Below are 23,797 nucleotides of genomic sequence, written 5' to 3' on the forward strand. Positions count from 1 at the left end.
TGCTGCCCAATTACTACATGAAATACGTTTCTTTACTGGAAGGGGTGAGTAAAGCTCCCCCTCTTTAAATTGGAACCCCCCACCCGAACCAAAACCACCCCGTGTCCGGACCGGTCTGGAGGCCTTTAGAATGGCCTCCGAACCGGTCCATGCACATGACTACTACTTTCTTATCGACAGAATTTCTATCTTGACTCACAGAAGTGGAGCTGGAGGAACCATAAATCCTGTCGGGTCAGCTGTGCCAACGTATTTACAATACAACTATAGGCCTAGACCAGTTAGTTCTAGGACCTATGCATGTTGCTGGTTACATGCTGGATTTGGTCTTTTGTTAGCATTGGAGGTGTTCCATGGGTGGGGTGTCCTGCAGTTCCCCCATTGTCATGGATTACTTCCCAGTTAAGGATGGTCTCACAGTCACGTCTGACTCTTGCAGGGGTAGTGGACCTATTAGAATGGTTCATACAAGAAGGCTGTTGGATCCAGTAGGATTCCAAAGTGCCTTGGAGGGTTTTGGAGTTGGTTTTGCCAGTGATTCTGTTGATGCCCTGGTGGCTACCTGCAACAGGGAACTTACCAGGGCAGTAGACATGATTGCTCCTAAGCATCCTCTCCAACCCGCTTTAAAATTAGTTTCATGGTATATTGAAGAGTTTCGGGAGCTGAAGCAGCAAGGTAGATTATTGCAGCACAAATGGAGGAGGACTTATCTTGAATTCGATAAGACACAGCATAGAGCCCATTTGCCTCAATATGTGCAGCAAGGAAGCAGTTTTATTCTGCGCATATTGTGCAAGTTCCTGTCCAGCAGAGCTGTTCCAGATTGTTAGGGGTTTAACTCAAGCCCCTTCTGTTTCAAATCTACTTTCAGAAACAATGTCTCACTGTAACACCTTTGATGATTTTTTTGCAGATAAAATTTCTCACATTTGGGCTGATCTGGACTCCAATATTTTTGCAGGATCAGTTAGGGAGGTGTCCAGCAATTCTTTTTGCAATATTAGATTGGATGAATTTCAGTATGTGACTCCTGAGGATTTGGACAAGCTGTTTTAACAACCCTTGCTAATTGGGCAAAGAGGCACCTTTTAACGTGGTGATTCTCTTGATTTCTCAGGGGGATAGCTGGCCCTATCCACCTCCAGCACAGTACCTCCAGTGACTGTTGCTGGTGTCTATCATGTTTCTTGTAAGATTGTGAGCCCTTCGGGGACAAGGAGCTATCTTATTTATTTATTTATTATTTCTCTATGTAAACTGTTTTGAAAACGTTTGTTGAAAAGCAGTATATAAATATTTGTTGTTTTTGTTGTTGTTTGAGTGATACGACTTACCACTTCTTTTTGGTATCCTTGCCCAACATGGCTGATTTCATCTTTCAGAGAGGTTGTTGAAGCTGGCCAAGTGGTCTTGGAGGAAATTGATTATCTAAACCCATTTCAGACTGGCTTTTGGGTGGGCTATGTGGTTGAGATGGCCTTGGTCAGCCTGATAGATGACGTTCACCAGGAAATAGACAGAGCGTGACTCTGCTGGATCTTTTGGATCTCTTCATCTTTTGCTACCATTGACTGTGGTATCCTTCTGAATCGCCTGAGGGATTTAAGGGTAGGAGGTACTGTTCTATGATGGTTACAGCATCTGGTGGGCCACTGTGTGAAACAGGATGCTGGACTAGATGGGCCTTGGGCCTGATCCAGCAGGGCTGTTCTTATGTTCTTAGATTTCAGATGGTGGTGTTTGGTGACAGTTGCTATTCAAAATGGAAGCTACTATATGGAGTCCCTCAGGGCTCCATTCTGTCACCAATGCTTTTTAACATCTACATGAAACCGCTGGGTGAGGTCGTCAAGGGATTTGAGCTGGGTTTTATCAATATGTTGATGGCACCCAAGTCTATTTCTCCTTGTTATCAATATCAGGAAATGGCATTATTCCCTTCAACATCTGCCTACAGGCAGTAATGGGCTGGATGAGATAAACTGAAGCTGAATCCAAGCAAGTCAGAAGTGCTCATTGTTCGGGGTCATAATCTGCAAGACGGGATAGAACTTCATGTTCTGGATGAGGTTACTCCCTCCCAGAACGAACAGGTTTGTAGCTTGGGAGTTGTTGTAAACCTGTCCCACTAATCTGGAGCTATAAATATCAGCCGCTGGAGAGTGAAACAGACAGGGGTGGAAGCCAAACAACTAAGCCAGGAAGCAAGCAGTTTCTTCAAATCTTTGTCCAGGCCAGGTCGTAATATCACCAGTCACTCGAACAGAGTCCAAATCGTAATCCACAAACAAAGTCCAAAATGGTCCAAGGTCAAAACACAGGCACCACAAACAGGAACACAGCCAAGTATCTCAGTAAGAACAATGTTGACACCAGCACAGCGCCTGTGGCAAAGCCAGCTAATATAGGCTGAAACCATGGATCCCTGACTCAGTAGCCTTGCTTGTTAATCTAGCCGTTCTGCGCATGCGGTCCTTTATCTCCTGCTGTCTCTTTGAATGATGCCTCTCCACTGCTGAGACTGACTGTCCTCCTTCCAAAGGAGCTGCTAACTCTTCTCCAGCTTTCTGTGGACTGGTCCCACTCTCCTCTGCAAGTTCTGGACATTGCACTCCCACCTCTGCTGCCATCCCGTCCATCTCTTCCTCCTCAGAGTTGTCCACGTGCTCATGACAGGAGTGCTCTTGGACCCGGGTCTCACCCTGGTGCCTCAGGTTGAGGTTGTGGCCAGGAGTGCTTTTTACCAACTGTGACTGATTCAATAGCTCCACCCATTTCTTGAGGAGAATGCAGTAGTACACCAGCTGGTAACCTCTAGGTTAGATACTGCAATGTGCTCTGTGTAGGGCTACCTTTGTACATAGTTTGGAAACTTCAATTAGTCCAAAATAAGGAGGCCAGATTGGTCTCTGGGATATCCCAGAGAGACCACATTACCCCTGTTCTTAAACAGTTGCACTGTCTGCCGATATGTTTCTGGGAAAAGTACAAAGTGCTGGTTATGACCTTTGAAGTCCTGATTGGCTTAGGTCTTGGTTACCTGCAAGAGCTCCTTTCTTGACAAGATCCCCACTGCTCACCAAGATCATCAGGAGGAGTCCATCTTCTGGTGCCACCAGACTTCACCTGGTGGTGATCTGCGATTGGGCCTTCTCAGTTGTTGCCCCTAGGTTGTGGAACGTGCACTCCATGGACATATGAGGATTATCTTCCTTGGAGGCCTTCAGGAGAGCCTTAAAGACCCATCTTCTTAACCAGACTTTTAATGATGTCTAGTTTTAATTTTAATGTTAATCGGGTTTAAACGTTTTTAAATTTTTAAAATTGTTTTATGATGTGCTTTTGATTTTAATGTAAACTACCCTGAGCCACTTTAGGAAAGACAGTATATAAACTGAATTAAGTAAATAAATAAATACATAAAGTAATGTGTGCCATTGAATCGTTGGTGACTCCTAGCAACCACAGAGCGCTGTAGTTGTCTTTGGTAGCATATATGAGATGATGCCCAGGAGCGGAGCCACCATTGAGCAAATGGGTTCAAAGAACCTGGGCCACCACAATCAGGGGCCACGAGCGTGGTCCCAGAGACACTCTGCGTGTCTGATGTCGGATGCGAGGGGCATTATTTTAGTCCCAAATGGGGTTGCGCGGCCCCATTTGGAACCAAAATCGGCCCGTGCTGTGTTGGCAGCACGGCTGGAGTGACTCTCCCTGCCTTAAAGGCAGGGAGAGCCACTCCTGGTCTCGCTGCCAATGCAGCATAGCCGATCAATCTCCTTTAAGGCAGGGATAGTTGCTCCGGCCCACACTGCCCAATGCAGTGTGGGCCGATCTCCCCTCCAAACGGAGCTGCATGGCCCCATTGGGGAGGGAGACCACGCCCCCATGTCTGATGTCAGATGTGGGGGCAGGGCTAACCAACCCCCTGCATCTGACATCAGATGTGGGAGTGGGACCAGGGGGCCGCTGAGGCCACACATGGGCCTCCACTAGCCTCCCTATGCTCCTGATGCTGCCTTTCAGCACCTTCCTATATTGCTGCTGCCTGATATAGGTGTTTCCCCTAGTCTGAGATACATACTAGCGGCGATTTGAACCAGCAACCTCTGGCTTGACTAGTCAAGTAATTTCCCTGCTGCACCATTAGGTGGCTAACACATACATACACACACACATACATCTGAGGAAACATGCATGGGATTGCACCTCATATGTAATTCAGAGACTCACTGTTTTAATTTCCTTTATCAAGATTTCTAGTGCTTTGTATTTCAGCAGGTCTATTTCACATACTTCCAGTTGGCATGACCTTCAGACTATATTCTGATAAGGATTTTCTTATATGCTATATCATTTTTGTCACATTTCTGGCAAAACAGAATAACTGGATGATGTTTCTATTTCAGTTTTTAAGGAGAAGAAACAGTAAATGCTGAAAAGAAATGAATAGGTTTCACCATTTTATTACATTTCCCATAAAAAGTTTATATGGTAGTATCAATTAAACATTTTTGAATGCACTTGAGGTTCAGATTGCTTTTTTTTTTAACCTCTAGCAATCAGAAACCCACATCACTGTAGGAGAATTAGTGCTCCCAAGTGATTCTCCAAGCCAAATAATTTCTACAGAAGTGGTGATGAATGGGCCTATTAGCATCTCCTGCCTCACTGGAAATGACAGTACCTGTAAGAAGAAAAAAGTTATTTCCTAATCACTCAGTAAAATGTAGGCATCATATGTAATCTTCCTTTAATAACCTACATTCTGATAAATATAAACTTTATCATCACTGGGTTTATTCATGCACTATTATTATTCATCAGCATTGGGCAGATGCCTTTATAATGATCCAGGGTAAACTTCTAGTGCTCATAAAATGGATTTGTTTTTACATGGGAAGTGTGCAAGAATAAAGCACTGGCTACTGTTATATTGCAGCAAGAACGAAAGAACCCATAGCCCCTTCCATAATTGTCCAGGATCCGAAGAAGAATTAGAATAAGAATTTATATACCGCTCATCAACCAAAGTTCTCAAAGCAGTTTACATAGAAAAATAAATAGTACATAAATAAGATGCCTGAATAACTACTTCAGGCATCCCGAAGGGCTTAGGCATGCCCAGTGGAATTTTATTTTCCTCGAGACTGCTATGCCATGAAAATCCCTTCAGTTTCAAGTGGTTTGCTATAGTATAGTCCCTTGAACCTATGGAACGAGTGCGTCTTGTCTTTACTGGGTCAGCAAAGTGAGGATAGTCACTCACCAGGCAAAAGCAATGCCGAATGGACTGTCGGGCTGGTCAGTGCTCAGGCCTGGTTGAGGCCCGGGAACCACGGAGGCAAGGTCCCAAGAATACCAGGTAGTGAGGCTGTACAGGTAGGCACTGCTAGGGTACTAGGTTCCATGGCTTGCATGCTGGCATCTCCAAGATAGGATAGGGATGTGCACGGAACCACGGCTGGGTGGTTCGAAGGTGGCGGGGTGCTGCTTTAAGGGCAGGGGAAGGTGCATTTACCCCTCCCACTGCTTTCCTCCTGCCGGTGCTCGTTGCTGTTAAAAGCCTTTGGGGTGGCAGCATACCGCCCTCCTGCCCTGTTGCCCTCCTTGGCTGGAAGTGACTAGAAGTACTGGGTGTGTATGCGCCCGTTGCGTGCGCATGCATGGCAGATGGGTGCACACACACACACACACACGATGGGCGCATGTGCGCTCGGTACTTCTGGCCACTTCCGGCCGAGGAGGGCAATGGGGAGGCAGGGAGGTACGCTGCCATCCTGAAGGCTTTTAACAGTGATGAGCGCCGGCAGGGGAAAGTGGCAGGAGGGATAAGTGCACCCTCCCCCGCTCTTAAAGTGGCACTCCCCCTCCGTCGAACTTCAAAACGGCCCCATGTTCGAACCATTTGGAGGCCTGTAAAAGGGCCTCTGAACAGGTTCGTGCACATCTCTAAGACTGGGCTGAGAGAGACTCCTGCATGCAACCTTGGAGAAGCCGCTGCAAGTCTGTGTAGACAATATTAAGCTAGATGGACCAATTGTCTGACTTGGTATAAGGCAACTTCCTATGTTCCTAAGTTCAAGGAAATAGCATTAGGGAGCTGAAGATCAGTTAGCAGAACTGTTGAACAAGTAGCCATCTTGAGGCTCTAGAAGGTTTTTTAAAGGATTCCAGCTGATAGCTGGCCTCTGACTCCTTAGCAATTGCAGCTGGAAATGCACCTAAAGATTCTTCCAAGTAGACCTCTTGCTCTGGAGGAGGACAGTTCCCAGCAAGTGCTGTTGTGTTGCCAGGTGAGTGCTTCTTTGCTGCTCCTGCAGGTTGGCTCAGGCTCGATGGCGACAGTGCTCCTGGAGCTTTGGCAGTTCCTCCCTATCAGACTGTCAGGGGCCTGCCTAGGGTCCGGAAAAGGTAGAAGACCCCAAGAGGTGGATGGCTGGTTCCTCAGTGTCATTGCTTGGCTCTATTGAGGTTCTCCTTGGCTTGGGTCTCTGCTGCGGTCTTCCTTGTCAGGGTATGCCTTGGGCCAGGATTCTTCCTGGGCCATATTGGGGGCCTTCCTGGCCAGAGGTTCTCCAGGGACCATGTCAGGGTCCTCTCCTGAGGGCTCCTCTTGGGCCATGTCAGGGTCCTCCGAGAATTCCTTCAGAGCTGAAGGGGCAGATCCTGATACCATCACATGGTTCTTTTGACCCAGGCTGTTATCTGCAAGAAATCTTTTTCATCATGATGTAGAACAGGAAAACCATGCAATACAGTTTCTATTTACTCTCATTTCCCTGAATACTGACAAAAGAATGAGTCAGTTTAAGGCTGCAGCGGGGTCTATAGATAGATCAATCAATTCATGTTTTAGTTGGTTAATTACTGAGGTCTAGTTTAACTGGTAATGGTGAGGTGTGAGTTAAGTATTTATTTGTTTTTAAATAGTTTTGAGTTGATGTATTACAGTAATAAGGAATGGGGAAAAACATCTTCAGATGGCCTTTCCTTGTAACAGTGAGTGGTAGCTACTATTTGAGAGAACAATTTGTTTTGGGGTGGCTAACAAATAAATTTTATTAGATGATGATGATTTGTGAACTTTTGAGTTGTTTTACGCTTCCTACAGCATTTCCAAAAGTCACCAATGTTGATCTTTTTATGCAAAATTGTTTAAATTTAATTGACTAATTGAGTAGGAGGCAGATGATTAATCAACTAAAATTCTTTAATCTGTTGACTGTCCTACTCATACATCTTTTCTTGGTTTTCACATTAAATAAAGTGGGGCGGGGGAAGCTAATGGTTGTTGCAGAACAATCATTAGCTTCCCCCCCTTTATTTAATTTATATAATGGGAAGGTTCCATCCCATAATTTTATCAGTAAGAAGAAGCTTGTATTCTTGGAACTTTCCTCTCCTTACTTACCATTTAAAATAGAAATCTGTAAAATATTTTCCAAGTAAAAATGCCATTGAAAGAGTTCCCAGCCATCCCATGCTTATCCAAATAAAAGCCCTTGCATGGCTTGAATAGCAACCAATCTACACTTTTTTTTTAAAAAAGGGACTCTATCAGTTACTGCAAATAGAAAATTAGAATATCAGAGAGAAAGCTAAGCTAGAACACTGCTGCCAGGCTTATGCAAACTTATGCTATGCTAGCTTTCTAACATATGTTAACTTTTCACAGGCAATACGACTCATTTGATCATACTTTCCCTTACCTGTATAAAGAAGGTGCTGTACATCCTCTACCTGTATAATTGAAAGACTGTACTACAGGTATGTGCTTTTCTGAACATGTTTATGAGCTCTAAGACACACGTTTTGGTGGCAAACTTCTGGAAGATGAGAACTCCAAAACTTGGAAACAACAACTGAGAGCTGTTTTGTATTTATTTATTCATGTGTCCCTTCACCATTTTGTGTTTCACTCCCAACGACACCATAAATGGCCACAAAGGTCACAAAAGAACATGGGAGGAAACAGCATCTCAATTATGTAGGGCCAAACCATGTAGGACTTTATAGGGCAAAGCAAACATCTAGGTGTGTTTTGCTTGTAAGACTTGTGAATCTTATGTTGAAGATGGCAGCTGAAGGACTGTATGTCATACAGAAGCCTACTTAGCATCAAAACTAGAAGGATGTAGATCTATCAATTGTTTCTTGCTAAACTGCTTTTATAGTTTAGAGAGACTCCTAACATTTAAGTGTCTTGGAATGTCTTACAGCCGACACACATGTTCAAAGTCTGCCCCACAATAATTTAAAACCCTGCTTGTTGTCCAGTCCTCAGTGTATGCCATGCTTTCACTTTTCTTTTCTTTTGTGGTGGGGAGTCTCACCAAAGGTGAGCCTGAGTGACATCTTACTTGAAGGAACAGAAGGTGCCTTAGCTATAACTCCCTCTCAGTCTTGAAAGCAGAGCTTGAAGAAGGGACCCATAATAATCTGAAAGAGGCAGAAGGTATGTGGGAGCATCACAATGTGTGTGTGTTGTGGGGGCTTGTGCAAGGGGATATCAGTGATATAAAGGAGGGATCATATCGGAGGAAGAAGGGCAGGCCCAGAGTAGCTTCCTTTTCTTTGTATGAAAGAGCAGTGGTTGTGAAGGTAGCTGATACAAGCCCAGTACTTTCTGATGGCCTCTCTCACTGGGGCATCAACAACCTGTAGTACCAGCAAAGAGGATGTGAGATTGAAGGGAATGTTTGGATGTATTACATTTCTATTTAAAAAAGAAAACAGTCAATGAGCTTGGTCTCACGATCAGTGAGACCTGGTTTCAGGAGCTGCATGGGGAGAGCGGGCTAAGCCCGCTCTCCCCACACATGAGTAGGGAGGGAGCCCTGGGTGGCTGGATCGGCCACCCACATGATTGCCGGCTCTGTTGACGGAGCTGGCAGGGGCTGGGGAGCTCGAGGGCCATGTGGCCCCCGGAAGCTCCAGTATGCCCTGTGCAAGAGTGCAGGGCATACTGTGGAGACCCCCGGAGTGGGGAGGCGGCTTTTCGCCTCCCCTCTGGGGGTCTCCTCATGCGTAGCCATAGTCTGGAGCCGCACCGCAGCTACTCACGATCGGAAAGCCCGGGTTTGTGGAGTGCTTACTCCGCAAACCTGGGCTTTGGGGAGAGCTAAAAAAGCGGGCTAGCCTGCGAGCCGGGTGGTTTATATGATCAGCCAAAATCGGGCTAGACTTTCCTAGCCCGATTTTGGCTGATCGTGAGAATAGCCCTAATGTATTATACATACATACCACATGCCACCAAGTTTTTTCTAGGGCAAACATATCTAGTTCTTTGAGTTTGGTCTTGGAAGACTTACTTACTAGTCTTTTTAGCTCTCTAAATTTCATAACTTAATACTGTGATAGGTTGCACACTGCTGCTTCCTGCCAAACTACTTGTGTTTTGGCAAGTACAGTGGTCCCTCGACTTACGAACTACTCGACATAAGTATTTTTCGAGTTACAAACGGCAGTTTTAGATCCGGTTTTAGATGCGGTTTTTTTGACTTACAAATTTTTAGATGGGGTTTCCTCGACTTACGAATTTTACATGCGGTTTCCTTGACTTGCCTGCCTGTTTACTGCCTGTTTATTCTTGAAAAGAAATGTTCCTGTGCAGTTTGCAAGCCTTACTGGGGGTCTGGGTCTTTTTTCTAGGCTCCGGAATGCATTAATCCGTTCCCAATGCATTCCTATGGGAAACCGCTTTTCGACTTACGAACTTTTCGACTTACAAATGTGCATTCGGAACGGATTAATTTCGTAAGTAGAGGGACCACTGTATTGGGATGCTGCTGAAAAGTTATCTGAGTTCACATGAGAGGAAAGTAGCATGAAAAAAAGCTCAGTGGAAGCCCAGTTAGACCATAACACAGTGTGGATGAATAGCAGCAATCATCAAGTAACAGAAAGCCATCAGCTAGGTTTAATTTCAGAATATTAAATATGAAATAATCCAAGCGAAATCTGGTTCATATTTATGAGAGTAAGTGTGACTGATTATTCGTGTTTATGGGAGTAAGAAAATTGCTGTGTCAGGGCACGCCACATTCACACATTTTCATTGCTTGATTTTGCAGTAATATAAAACTTCTGTTTGCAGTGTTAATCTGTTATCACATGTGCAAGCCATCACTTGATGTAGCAGTTATCAAGTGATGAATGTTTATGAATCAGCTCTATGTTACTTCTAGTAGTAGTTGCTGAAGGATCTATATATTTATTTCTCCTAGGTGTACCCATCGCTAATCCCATGTGTGGTAGCTCTCGCGAGAGTTCACTAGCAGTTGCTGGACTAGAGATGGGGATGGGGATAAAATGGCCACTGGAATGAGGAGGCAGCGGTGGTGGGCCCAGCCCAGCTGCCAGGATGAGGAGGCAGCAGTGGGCCAGCCTGGCCTGGCCGGGGGTTGAGGAGGTGGAGGCGGCAGGCCCGGCTTGGCTGCCAGGATGAGGAGGTGGCGGCGGGCCACCCCGGCCCTGTCACTGGGATGAGGAGGAGGTGGTGGTGGTGGTGGGCCTGGCCTGGCCGCCAGGATGAGGAGGTGGTGGCGGGCCACCCTGGCCCAGCCGCTAGGATGAGGAGGTGGCGGGCCCAGCCGCCAGGAGGAGGTGGCGGTGGTGGCAGGCCTGGCCCGGCTGCCGGGATGAGGAGGCAGTGGCAGGCCTGTCCAGCTGCTGGGAGCAGTCAGTGGGCACGATGAGGGGACGGGCTGTCTTGAAAGCCGGCCAGAATCCATGGCTGGGTGCGGGGTGGAGGGAGGGCCAGGCTGGGCGGGCCGTCAGAGATGCAGATGTTCTGCACCCAGCCCAGCTAGTTCTTATTAATTCTGTTTTGAGTGCAGGGAAAATGTTTTCCAGAAATGTCATCATGATTCCCAGTAATCGAAGAGTAATAAATGGAATTTCCCATGTAAAAGCAGAATAATTTGGAAAGACCTTATGATGGGAAAAATGCAGACATTTTCCTAAATCTGGACACAGACTTCTTTGCTTCACAAAGTTTGTAACTGCACAAGTTATTCTAAAAAATACAAGATTCAACCCCGCCCCCCTGCAAGAAGTTTACATTCTAACTGTGACTAATACAACACTTGGAACAGAAAGAAACACAGTGACATCAAAGGGAGTTGAATAAAAACATGGGATTTGCCATATCAGATCAGATCATTGGTCCATGAAGTTTAAGGACTTGTTTCCACCAGTGGTCAGATTCCTGTATTATAAAGGAACGCTAAACAAAACTACCTCACAGTTCTCCATGAGACATACTACTTCAGAAATTGTATGAGTTGTTCATTGTGAATAGATTACTTAAATTAAAATGACTGAGAGCTAGAAAAAAAATTCTGATGAAGAGGAAAAGCATATCTGTGACAAATAGGTTGGCACAATTCAATTTAAAAAAACCCAAACATATTCTTTCAAGAGTGCCAAGTTCAGTGATTGCACGAGTTATGTTTTCACTGTGTACTAAAATGCTGTTTTGAATGCTAGAGCTGCTTGGAATAACTTTCACTTGGTCATTGTGAGCTGAACTCTTTGTTATGTTTGTCCGTTAATGAACGTTCCATTCCATTCAATGTTCTTTCTTAGTGTTGACGACTTTCCACCAAGTTTTCTGCATTTCTTTTTCACATACATATTCTTCCATCTCTGACCTGATGGAATGTGCTACTGCCTGAAGAGAAATAAAATTGAGTTTTTATTAGGTTTATGGAGAAAATATTGACATGTTCGCATGGTTCAAAGCTTCAACAGACCTCCATAAATAACACTTAGTCACTTTATCCAAACGAATGCTATTATACAAACTAAACATTATCTAAGAGACAGTCTCTCTGAAGACCCATACATGTTCTTTTAAGCATGCTAAGATTTCTGTGAAAAGAGATTCTGGGGGGAGCAGTGTAATCTGATTGGCATATTTATTATTATTATTTCTTGTTTACACAGTCAGACAGGTGTTATTGACTGGTTTGTTTTATCCAGACATCGAGTCCTTCCCAAGGACCTGGGATGGCTGAATTTTATTGTCAGTGTCGTTGCTATTGTTATAGATATCGTCGCAGAATATAGGCTGTTCCCAGTAAAACTGCTTTTTGTAATTGGCAGATAGTGATTTCTGTGGCCCCTATGGTGTTGAGGTGCTCTTCAAGGTCTTTTGGGACTGCACCGAAGGCGCCAATTACCACTGGGATTACTTTGGTCTTTTTCTGCCACAGCCTTTCAATTTCAATTTGTAGATCTTGGTATGTGGTGATTTTTTTCTATTTCGTTTTCTTCTATTCTGCTATCCCCTGGTATTGCTATGTTGATTATTTTAATTTGTTTTTCTTTCTTCTCGACTACAGTTATATCTGGCTTATTGATTGATTGATTGATTGCATTTATAAACTGCCCCATCCAGAGGCTCTGGGCAGTATACAACAGCTTTTAAAAGACACAAAGGAGCCCCTGGTGGCGCAGTGGTAAAACTGCCGCCCTGTAACCAGAAGGTTACAAGTTCGATCCTGACCAGGGGCTCAAGGTTGACTCAGCCTTCCATCCTTCCGAGGTCGGTAAAATGAGTACCCAGAATGTTGGGGGCAATATGCTAAATCATTGTAAACCGCTTAGAGAGCTCCGGCTATAAAAGCGGTATATAAATGTAAGTGCTATTGCTATTGCTATAAAGACACACAATTGATAACATAGTGCTAAAAATAATATAAAAACAATTCAAAAACTATTAAAACCATTTAAAATACTTTTAGAAAACAACAATCTGATTGAGGATCTGGTGGGCCATGCGCAGTGGCTGGCTGGGCATGACTGTGTGCACTTGGTGGTCCAGCTGGAACTGCAGGGAGTGGCTGCAGGGACATAGCAAGGTTAGAGTGGGCCCAGAGACAAGATTTTAAAATGCGCCCCCCCCCGAAGCTCAGCTCATGTGGACGATGCAAGTCATTTAATGGTACTAGAGAAAGACATGCTGTTCTGGTAGCTCCAGGTCTTAACACTCACATCAATTTTGGAGGATGAATACAACTGAAGGAAGCCCGGGTGGGTGCGTGGCTGGGGGAGTCAGTCATGTGACTTGCCTCTGGGAGGGCCCCCCAAGGCAGTGGGCCCCCAGACAACTGTCTCCCCTTGCTCTATTATAGTTATGCCCCTGAGTGGCTGTTGTGGTGGATGAAATAGCAGTGGCATAGCCAGGAGGACTTGCAATAGAAGGAAGGGAAGTGGGGCACATGGTTGCCAGTCACCACGTCATCTTTTGTGGGACGAGCTCCTGGAAGATGGTGGCTTGGTGCCTCGCAAGATCTGTGGTGACTGCCAGGAGGTATTTAGGCAGGGGCCCAATGATGCGGAGGGAGGAGAGACAGAGGGTGGCAAGCTCTGAGATGGGCCATTTACTCTTGATGGGTGCTCAGAGAAAGCCAGGTACAGGAAGCTGGAGGGAACAGGGATTCTTAGTGACTTATCCTCCCCACTCATCTGGTGTACTCCCCTATAACAGAAGCCACAAAAAGTGATTGGAAGCCACAAGGTGAGGGTGGGAGGATCCAGGTATTTACATGGTTGCTTAACCCATGACACCTCAGATGGAAATCAGAATGAGCTGACTGAAAACTGCAGCTGCCTTGAACTTACGTTAAGTTGCCTTATTCAGACCATTAGTCCATTAGACTGACCTCAGGTCTCTAGGGTTTCGTTTAGGGATCTTCCTTAGCCTTATCTGGAGATGTCAGGAATTGAACTTGGGACCTTCATGGATCGTGCACCCAGATAATCCGCTGCTGCCCTAGGGAGCATCGCCCCAGCCCCCAGAAATTCCACAATGCACCGCGCAAGTGAATGGTGCATGGTGGGGATCCCCCAGCAATGGGCGAGACCCCATCAGTGCTTTATAATCAGGCACTCAATCAGAGAAATGTGGTTTCTTTAACCTCATTGATGAGGTGGGCTCCTTAGGTGGGTTTGCCACTGAAGTGGCAGGACCTGCAAGTGGCAGGAACTGCATGCCTCCTGGCAGTTCTTATGGGCAGTCAAGCCTGGGCTTGGCTTCCTTAGCCCGGCCTTGGCTGCTCGTGAGAACAGCCTCAGCATGTGCTTTATCACAGAGCTACAGGACTGTGAAAACAGGAACTTAGACACAACAATAACACTGTCTGTGTATAGGCAGATCTTTATATATATGTGTGTGTGTGTATCATAAGAGAGCCAGCATGGTGTAGTGGTTAGAGTGCTGGACTAGGACTGGGGAGACCCGAGTTCAAATCCCCATTCAGCCATGATACTAGCTGGGTGACTCTGGGCCAGTCACTTCTCTCTCAGCCTAACCTACTTCACAGGGTTGTTGTGAAAGAGAAACTTAAGTATGTAGTACACCACTCTGGGCTCCTTGGAGGAAGAGCAGGATATAAATGTAATAATAACAACAACAACTAGGAACTTCCTCCAAGTTCCTGCCAGTGCCACTATATGTTTGCACATATTACTCAAGCTTTGACATAACGGAGTAGTTCTTCCAACTGCCAGTAATTACCAGTCAAGCCTAAAGCCAACAAAGCCAGTTCTAAAATGAGAGCCCTGTCCCAATACTGCAGTTCCAAGCGTAGCAGTTTCTATAAATATTTAATATTTTTCCTGTTTTTTCATAGCATTTCTGTGTAAAAGAGGAAGTGTCCAACTCAACATCTGTCATCCAAAAAACATACTACTGATCGACAGAAATGGCACAAGAATGTAATGACACACAGCTGATGAGTGCAGAGTGGAAAGGTAAGATTCCCAGAGAGGAGTGGGCAGCAGGGTCCATCCCGGGGTGTGGTTTTGGAGCCAAAGCTTCATTGATCCCCTCCTAATCTAGCTATATTATCTTCTGTAAAAGGCTGAAATACCCTGTTTACATTTTTAGATTTCGTCCAGACTGGATGTTTGTGTGTATCTCCTCCAACTCCATACAAACAAACAAACAAACAAACAAACAAACAGACTGCAGGTTTGAGCAGAGGCATGGCAGGGGAGGATGGTAGGGAGGAAACAGGCTGTTTAAACCTTGTCCCTTTGAGGCATTATAATTCTCAAAATTACCTTTATTAATCTTATTTTTCCCCTGTAGAGAGAAAAACAGCTGGGGAGGGAGACTCTGAGTGGGGAAATGACTGGAAAGAGAAGGGTTAGTTAAGCAGCCCTTCTCTCCACTGTTCCTTTGCTCAGGCTTCTAGCCTGATTTGGGTACACACACACACACACACACACACACACACACACACACACACACACACACACACACACCATGTCACACTGTTATGTGTACTTTAGATCTTTTTGCTAATAGTCTGATTAGGGGTGAGAAAGGAGAAAGCAGGGGGAAATAATCATGGCAGGGCATAACATGCATGGCAAAGGACAGTGAAGAAATCTTCATGCTCTAAGAAAAGAGTGACAAATACAAAGGGAAGCATAACATTCCCAGCATAGCAGTGGAGAGACTCTAAAATTTCTGGCTAACGTTAGATTCGGAGCAGTGTAATCAATATGGAATTGAAGAATACCACAGATGTTTAAAATTATTTTTCTACTGACTCAGTATCCTGCACATTTACAAATTGTAGGCTATGGGTTAATAGCCCACAAAGTTCATTGCCCAACGGGCCTGGCTCCAGACATTGTGTTTTGCACTTAGCAACATGCATTTAGACTCAGGCTGCTTCCAAAGATCAGACTGTAAATTTGGGGTTTTTTTGTTTTGTTTTTTGTTTTAAAAGCCTGTCTGGTCTGATACTATTTTGTACACTCCCTCTGACTGGTTTCTTCACATGGAAACTAAACAGGGGAGAGGAGGGGACTTGTATGAAAATGAGTTTGGGAGGCAGCCACGTTGCTGCATGTGGGTTTTTTGTGGGGCTCAGGCTTAAATAGGAAGGGTTGCTGCTGCAGTGCAAGTGACTTATAATTTTCTTGAGACTCTTTAGAGGCAAAGTTGTAAAACTGCCAGATAATATATTATTGAAGTTGTGAGGAAATGTATAATACCATAGCATGCCAAAAGTCACACCATGGAAGCCCTTATCCCTACTAACAGGGGCTGGCTAGCTGTGGTTGTTCAGTGATGCTAAAAGGTACAGGAGGCCCAGGTTTTTCACAGGGGTTCCGTTGTCACCTACAATTGTGGATATGGAAACCATGAATAAAGAAACCTTGAATCAATAGGTATCTGAGGGTTAGGTTCCTCAGCACACTTGTGTTTGCAAAGATCACCAAAAAAAAAAAAAAAAGCAGGGTGGGGGACAGAAATAAGAGTGCAGCACAGTACCTTGTTCTCCAGTAATATCCCCCCAACCTTCCAATTTTCACACACACACCTCACCAAAAAAAGGGTCAAAAAGAGCCACAAAATGTCTCAGTGCTGTCTCCAGGTCAGAAACACCACTGGAAATGACACCAGAAATGACACCAGAAGTCATTTCTGTTTGCACAGGAAGCACACATAGGTGAAAATAGCCTGTTTTCAGCCCTGCGACAATGGAAACCAGGTCCCTATGGCCCAACCACAAATAGCCTAAAAACCGTGAAAGGAAAATACACAGAAAATGAGGGTCTCCTATACTCTGTACATGTTTCAATGGCTCCTTCTTTAGTATCACTTCATATGGTCCAAGGCAGAGCTCTGACTGAGAATGGATTTGGGGATTAAACCAAATTAAGACTGCATCATATCTCTTTGCATTATTGGAGGACATTGCATCTGAATTCATTTCCTCAAGGTTGAGAAGAGCCAATTGGATCTCCCTCTCCCCTTCCTTACTGGCTCTACTATATTTTTTTTATTGGGTCCTTTAGTTATTTAAAACATATGTAGATTCCTACTGAATCAGACCTCTGCTATATACTGAGTCAGACCATTGGTCCATCTAGCTCAGTATTTTTTACATGGACTGGCAGCAGCTTCTCCAAAGTGAGAGTGATTATTAAGGAGGATAAGGAGATTGCAGAGAAGCTGAATGGGTTCTTTGCACCTGTCTTCATGGCAGAGGATATTGATCATATACCCTCTCTGGTACTAAGCTTTTCAGGTTTAGCAACTGAAGAACCAGGCCAATTTGAGGTGACAAGGGAAGATGTCTGTCCTGAAAAACTAAAAATTAACAAATTGCCAGAACCAGTTGGCATCCACCCAAGAGTTGTGAAGGAACTCAAATGTGAAATTGCTGATCTCCTAGCAAAAGTATATAACTTGTCCCTACAATCCAGCTCTGTACCAGAGGACTGGAAAGTAACCAATGTAACTGATTTTCAAGAATGGATCCAGCGGGGATCCCAGAAATTACAAGCCGGTCAGCTTAACTTTGGTGCCAGGTAAATTGATAGAAAGCATACATAAGAACAAAATTGTTAAACATATAGAAGAACAGGACTTGCTGAAGGAGAAACAGCATGGCTCTGCAAGGGCAAGTCTTGCCTCACTTACCTTTTGGAATTCTCTGAGAGTGTCAACAGGCATGTGGATAAAGGTGATCTGGTTGACATAGTATGCTTGGACTTCCAAAAAGCTTTTGATAAAGTTCCCCATCAAAGGCTCTTGATTAAACTTAGAAGTAATGGGATAAGGGGATAGGTCCATGTGTGGATCGGTAACTCGTTCAAGGACAATAAACAGAGAGTAGGAATAAATGGTCAGTTTTCACAATGGAGGGAAGTAGGAAGTGGGGTTCCCGAGGGATCGGTACTGGGACCAGTACTCTTTAACTTGTTCGTAAATGATCTAGAAATTGGGGTAAGCAGCAAAGTGGCCAGATGTGCAGATGACACTAAACGATTTAGGGTAGTGAAATCCACAACAGATTGTGAGCTGCTGCAAAAAGATATATCCAAATTGGGGGAATGGGTGAAAAAATGGCAAATGCAGTTCAGTGTAAGCAAGTGTAAAGTACTGCATATTGAGGCAAAAACCCCCAAATTCACATATACACTGATGAGATCTGAGCTGTTGGTGACTGAGCGATCTTGTGGTCATGGTAGACAACTCATTCACCTGTGAAAAAGGCTTATTTATTATGTTATTATTTATTATTAAAACTTTTATACCACCCTTCCAAAAGGGTCAGGACGGTTTACATTAAAACACCATTCAAATCAGTTAATAATTAAAACAAAAATTATAAAAGCATAAAACAATGATTAACAATTAAAAACATCATAAAACAACAATTAAATAGAACAATTTAAAAACAAGTTTTAAAAAGCTGAGAAAGCCTGGTTGAAGAGATGTGTTTTCAGAAGTTTTTTAAAAATTGCCAGAGATGCAGAGGCTCGTATCCCAGCAGGGAGCGCATTCCACAATCTCGGGGCAGCAGCCGAGAAGGCCCGTCTCTGTGTAGCCACCAAATGAGTTGGCTGCAACTGGAGACGGACCTCCTCAAATGACCTAATTCCATTCTAGGAGTCATTAGGAAGGGAACTGAAAATAAAAATGCTAATATTATAATGCCCTTATACAAATCTATGGTGTGGCCACATCTGGAGTACTGCATACCGCTTTGGTCACTGTATCTTAAGAAGGATGTTGTAGAACTGGAAAAGGTGCAGAAGAGGACAACCAAGATGATCAGGGGCCTGGAGCACCTTCCTTACAAGGCTAGGCTACAGCATCTGGGGCTCTTTACCTTGGGAAAGAGGCAACTAAGGGAAGACATGACTGAGGTCTATAAAATTATGCATGGAGTAGAGCAGGTGGACAGTGAGAAATTTCTCTCTCATACACAACGCTAGAACCAGGGGTCACCCCATGAAACTGAAGGTTGGGAAGTTTAGGACCAACAAGTGGAAGTACTTTTTCACACAGTGCATAATTAATCTATGGAGTTCTCTCCCATGGGATGTGGTGATGGCCACTAGCCTGGATGGCTTTAAAAGGGTTTTAGACAAATTCATGGAGGACAGGTCTACCAGTCTGGTGGCTGTGGGCTATCTCCAGGCTCAGAGGCACGATGCTTCTCAATGCCAGTTGCAGGGAAGCATCAGCAGAAGAGAGGGCATGCACGTACTTCTTGCCTGTGAACTCCCCAGGGGCATCTGATGGGCCACTGTGTGGAACAAGATACTGGACTAGATAGGCCTTGGGTCTGATCCAGCAGGGCTGCTCTTATGTTCTTAAGGTTGCATGCAGGATTCTCTCTCTGCCTATCTATCTTGGAGATGCAAGAGAGGGAACTTGCAACCTTCTCCATGTAAGCCAGCAGGTGCCCTTCCCAGAGTGGCTCCATCCCTATGTCACAGTGCTCACACATATATTCTCCCATTCAAATGCATCCAGGGTGGACCCTGATTAGCAAAGGAGACAATTAATGCTTGCTACCACAAGACCAGCTCTTCAAGAGCAGGAAAGGAAAGCAACAGCCCACCTTAAGCATTTCCCCATCTCCCCCAGCAATGGGTATGGAGAATCATATTGCATCCAATCCTGAGGTTCCATTTAGCTAGCAGTGTTGATAAACAATACACTCCCCATGCATTTGTCATCTAAGCCAAGCACTGTTCATTCCATATGCATTTATTATGTCCAAATATACACCAGAGGTTGGCACAGTATGACCTAGCTGCCATGGCATCTTAAATCTACCTATCTGAAGTGATCTGTACTTGGTGGACAAGCAGGAGACAGGATGTTGTCTTTAAGGCTAGAAGGGCAGTTCTTTTTTTATCTATCTATCTATCTATCTATCTTGGTCATAAAATCTAACAAGTCACTGATGGGGACTTTGGAGGCTAACCTCATAGTGACCCCACCCAGACACACTTCCTCCAAACCTCCCTAGAGATCTTTGGGAGGGCTTGGCCCTCCTGGACCCAAGCTAACTTTAAGCCCTGTAATATCCCCTCTTTAGATGCAAAAGCATTCAAGACCAGTGGTGTAGTGATGTCCCATGTCCATTTTTTTTTACAGCTGCTCCGTCCCCTGCCACAACTCCACAGCCCCTCGACTCAGCCCCCCGCTGCTGCCACTGACCACCATAATCTCACCAGAGCTGCTGTGGCTGGCAAAAGGAAACAAGCTGGCCATGACATGGCATAATGACATCACTGCCTGGCATCTGTGCTAGGTGGTGATGTCATTATATTGTGTTGAGGCTGGCTTGCTTCCCTTTGCTGACAATGGTGGTTGTGGTGGTTAGCAGAGCCATAGCAGTAAGCAGTGGGAGGGAAGATGGGTTGGCAGGGGTGGAAGGGCCGCAGTAGAGGTGGCAGGCAACAAATGGTGAGTTGGAGCTAGGACCCTGGTGGCACCAGCTGTCAGCTTCAATGTCTCATAGTGGCCACTGGTGGTGGCAGCAGTTGAGGTGGGTTTAGGGTCATGGATAAAAGTGCTGGACTTCTCCCCTCTTTGTTCTTCCTGTGTTAGTCTCCATTTTCTCTCTCTAGAGATGGCTGTTTGTTTTGGTCTCTCTTCAGCCATGAGCTACAGCTGAGATTTAGCTGCAGGCCTTTTCACATTTGTTTGTAACCTTTTCTTTAAATAAGTCCTTGTAGTTCTTCAATACTAAAGAACTGTCTCAGGACCTCTTGCTTTGCTGCTTTCTCGCCAAACTGGTTTTGCTTTGCTATTTGGGGGCTGGACTGCCATTCTTCCCCTACAGGGTGGGGGGCCCCAGCAGCCCCTTGGCAGCCTGTGTTCCTTGCATATGGCCACACAATGATAGATCCGCACCTATTAAAAATGTAATGCTCCTAATTGCTTATTTCTCTCACGCTTTAGCCATGCATAAGAAGCATTATGTTGGCAGAAATTTTAACCAAATCAAAGCTTACCAGTATTTCTGCTTAGCCAGGATTTCACATCAGTCTGGAATCATAGTTTCAAATCATGCTTAAGTGGTTGATGTCACTGCCAACACAACCCTGAACTGCAGTTAAGAGCATCAATGGGAATTCATGGTCCATAAATAATGGGAATTCATGGTCCATATATTTGTTGTAAACTGCCCAGAGGTGTACGTTTTGGGCGGTTTAAAAATATGTTAAATATGAATAAATAAATAGGGAGAGAGGAAGGAGAGACCGAGTGGAGTCCTTTAGGGCATACTCAATTGCTTATCACATTAAGCAGTTTGGATGTAAAAATGGAAACCAATACAAATTCAGTCCAGCCTTGAACAGAAGTTATGGCAATATATCATCTACAGTGTTAAAACTAACTCCTCAGTAACTGCAAGATGAAGAAGCATAATTTCTTAAAATTAATAATATATTCTTTGCATTGAGTTTGGGAGTGTCATGTTCCTGTTAATTGATGTTGTCTTTCTCTGTCTCTCTTCAGAATTAAAAACACTCCTTGCCCTAATTAGTTTAAAGTCTTACTGTTACATCATGGCTCTTTTCAGTGGCTATCTTCATAGTTCAAATGACAGTTAAAATAGAGATTTCCAAAAATAGTTTGGAAGCAAAAATAGTCCTGACTTTGTGTTAGATAATTGGGAACTAAGATCTGTTTGATCATTCATTCAGCAGTTTCTGCTTGTTATTCCCAAATGTGGATTTAGTAAATTTAATGTGATCATGGGTACATGGTTTGGGCAATTAGTGTAGGCTCTTCCCTCCTTCACTTTGCTTTTAAAGCTTATTTTAAGCCCTTAAAGTTCTGTTTCCCAGGGTTCATACTGTTACTCTGAGATCTTCCTGAGAACATCACACACTGCTGAATAGTCATGTCCTTCTCTTAACTCCCACTTTCCCACACACTATAGACTACATTATTAATGTGACCCATTAAGTTACTCTGACAACTTGTTGTTATTTTTAATTGAGGATTGTTTATGCTTTCATGTGCCTAAATATCTCTACAACTTCAAGTAAATTTTTAATAAGTGATATTTTATATACCTGGAGTTCAGACCCGTACATAATATATGCATGTCAACCCTATTACCTTCAGTGGAACTTAAACACAAAAACAAAGAATTGCTGTGCTTTTTCATTAAACAAGCTCAGGAAATGGAGGGACGTAAGAGATACATGCTGCCAATACATTAGATCTTCCCTTGATACCGTTCATTTATATATTGTTCCCAATTTACTTGCATACATGCACACCTATTCACATGCATGCAGGCACTTAATAAAATACTTATCAGGTTAATGTATTCTAAGCATTCCACATACATTATTTCAGTAATCCTTTCAACATCCTTGTAATAAAGGTAGGTCAGTAGTACTATCCCCATACTACAACAGAGAGAGTGAGTGAGTGAGTACTTTTCCTAAAGCCATCTTGAGAGTTAATTGCTGAGGGCAAGAGTTGGACTGTATACTTTCTTGATCACATTTCACACTCTTGCAGCGTAAGCCTATATGTGTTTACTCAGAAGTATGTTCTTTGAGTTCAATGGCATTTACTGCCAGGTAAGTCTAGTAGTTGTATCTACTACACTAGACTAGCTTTTTGCATAAGCAGCACCCACTCTTACAAATATTTGTCCTCATCTCTGCCTTATATACAGCCAGCGCAGAACACCTGTCTGACTGGCCACATGGAATCAAATGGGGAGGAGTGAGTGTGCATAGGTGCAATCCTCCCCACATGATTCAATGCATCTGGTCAGATGTCTTGTCTGAATTAAATCTGTGAACACTCATATTTATTCATATTTACAGCCAGAGAATCCAGTGACATACACATGTATGCATGTTTGTACACACCATGGATTTATGGCAGCCAATATTAATTAATATAAAATCAAACAGTGATGACTACCACTTCTTGTGTTGGGTTCTATATGTGGTGCACTTATTCAGCACTGCCTGTTGCCCTATTCAGAAGTTGTGTGCTATACGATCCGTGTACTGTGTATGTACGTACAGATCTGTATGCTTGTGGAGTTATTCACATGTTATATTCTACAGACTTATCTGTAGTACCCTGCATTTGAGAGGGTCTGTAGTCAAGTTCACTTTTAAAATGAACGCATGTACAATTTAAGCCATTCAAAAGGTACCAACATGAGATGTCTGCCCATAAAAGATGTCTTTTTGTGGGGAAACCTTGTTGTACAATGTACCATGCTCAAATGCATGCACAGCAGACCACATGATGTCTGAATAAGGCTTATGTGCAGCTCTACAGCTGTATCTACATTTTTTTTTGGAAGCTTATTTTTATGTGTGAATTTCTGATGTAGTGGAACCCAAAAGACGGAAGGAAGAAAATTGTATCACTTGTGTGCTTGGTCATTCAGTTCAATTCTTTTTTGAAGCTAGAGTAACAGGGATCAAACTATTTCTTTAAGTCACTGGGGAAACAGGATGTGGTAACACTTGCACACCACACACACCACACACACACATTAGACAGATGCTACATCTGTTAGAAGTTTGAGGATGTTGAATGAGCCCATCAACTCCATTATCACTAACTGCCAATTGTGCGAAAATATAATGATGAAATAGTTCAGTTGTTATGAGCAGAACTAGCTGTGGCTATTTCAGTAGGTGAGGCAAAATCCCCATCCCTCAAACAGGAAGTTTGAGCTCTTATGTGTGGTAGACCTAACCCTTGCCCAACATGACAGTATTTCCCAACTTTTTTTTTCATCCTGAGGCATACCTAAATTAAAAATTAAATTAAAAACAATCTGTGCCTCAAAGGGCAGTTGCAAGGGTGACTAATGGATATGAGGAGAGCTGGTCTTGTGGTAGCAATCATGACTCGTCCTCTTAGCTAAGCAGGGTCTGCTTTGGTTGCATATGAATGGGAGACTAGATGCGTGAGCACAGTAAGATATTCCCCTCGGGGATGGAGTCGTTCTGGGAAGAG

Source organism: Hemicordylus capensis, chromosome 1 (assembly GCF_027244095.1).
Source record: "Hemicordylus capensis ecotype Gifberg chromosome 1, rHemCap1.1.pri, whole genome shotgun sequence".
NCBI lineage: Eukaryota > Metazoa > Chordata > Lepidosauria > Squamata > Cordylidae > Hemicordylus > Hemicordylus capensis.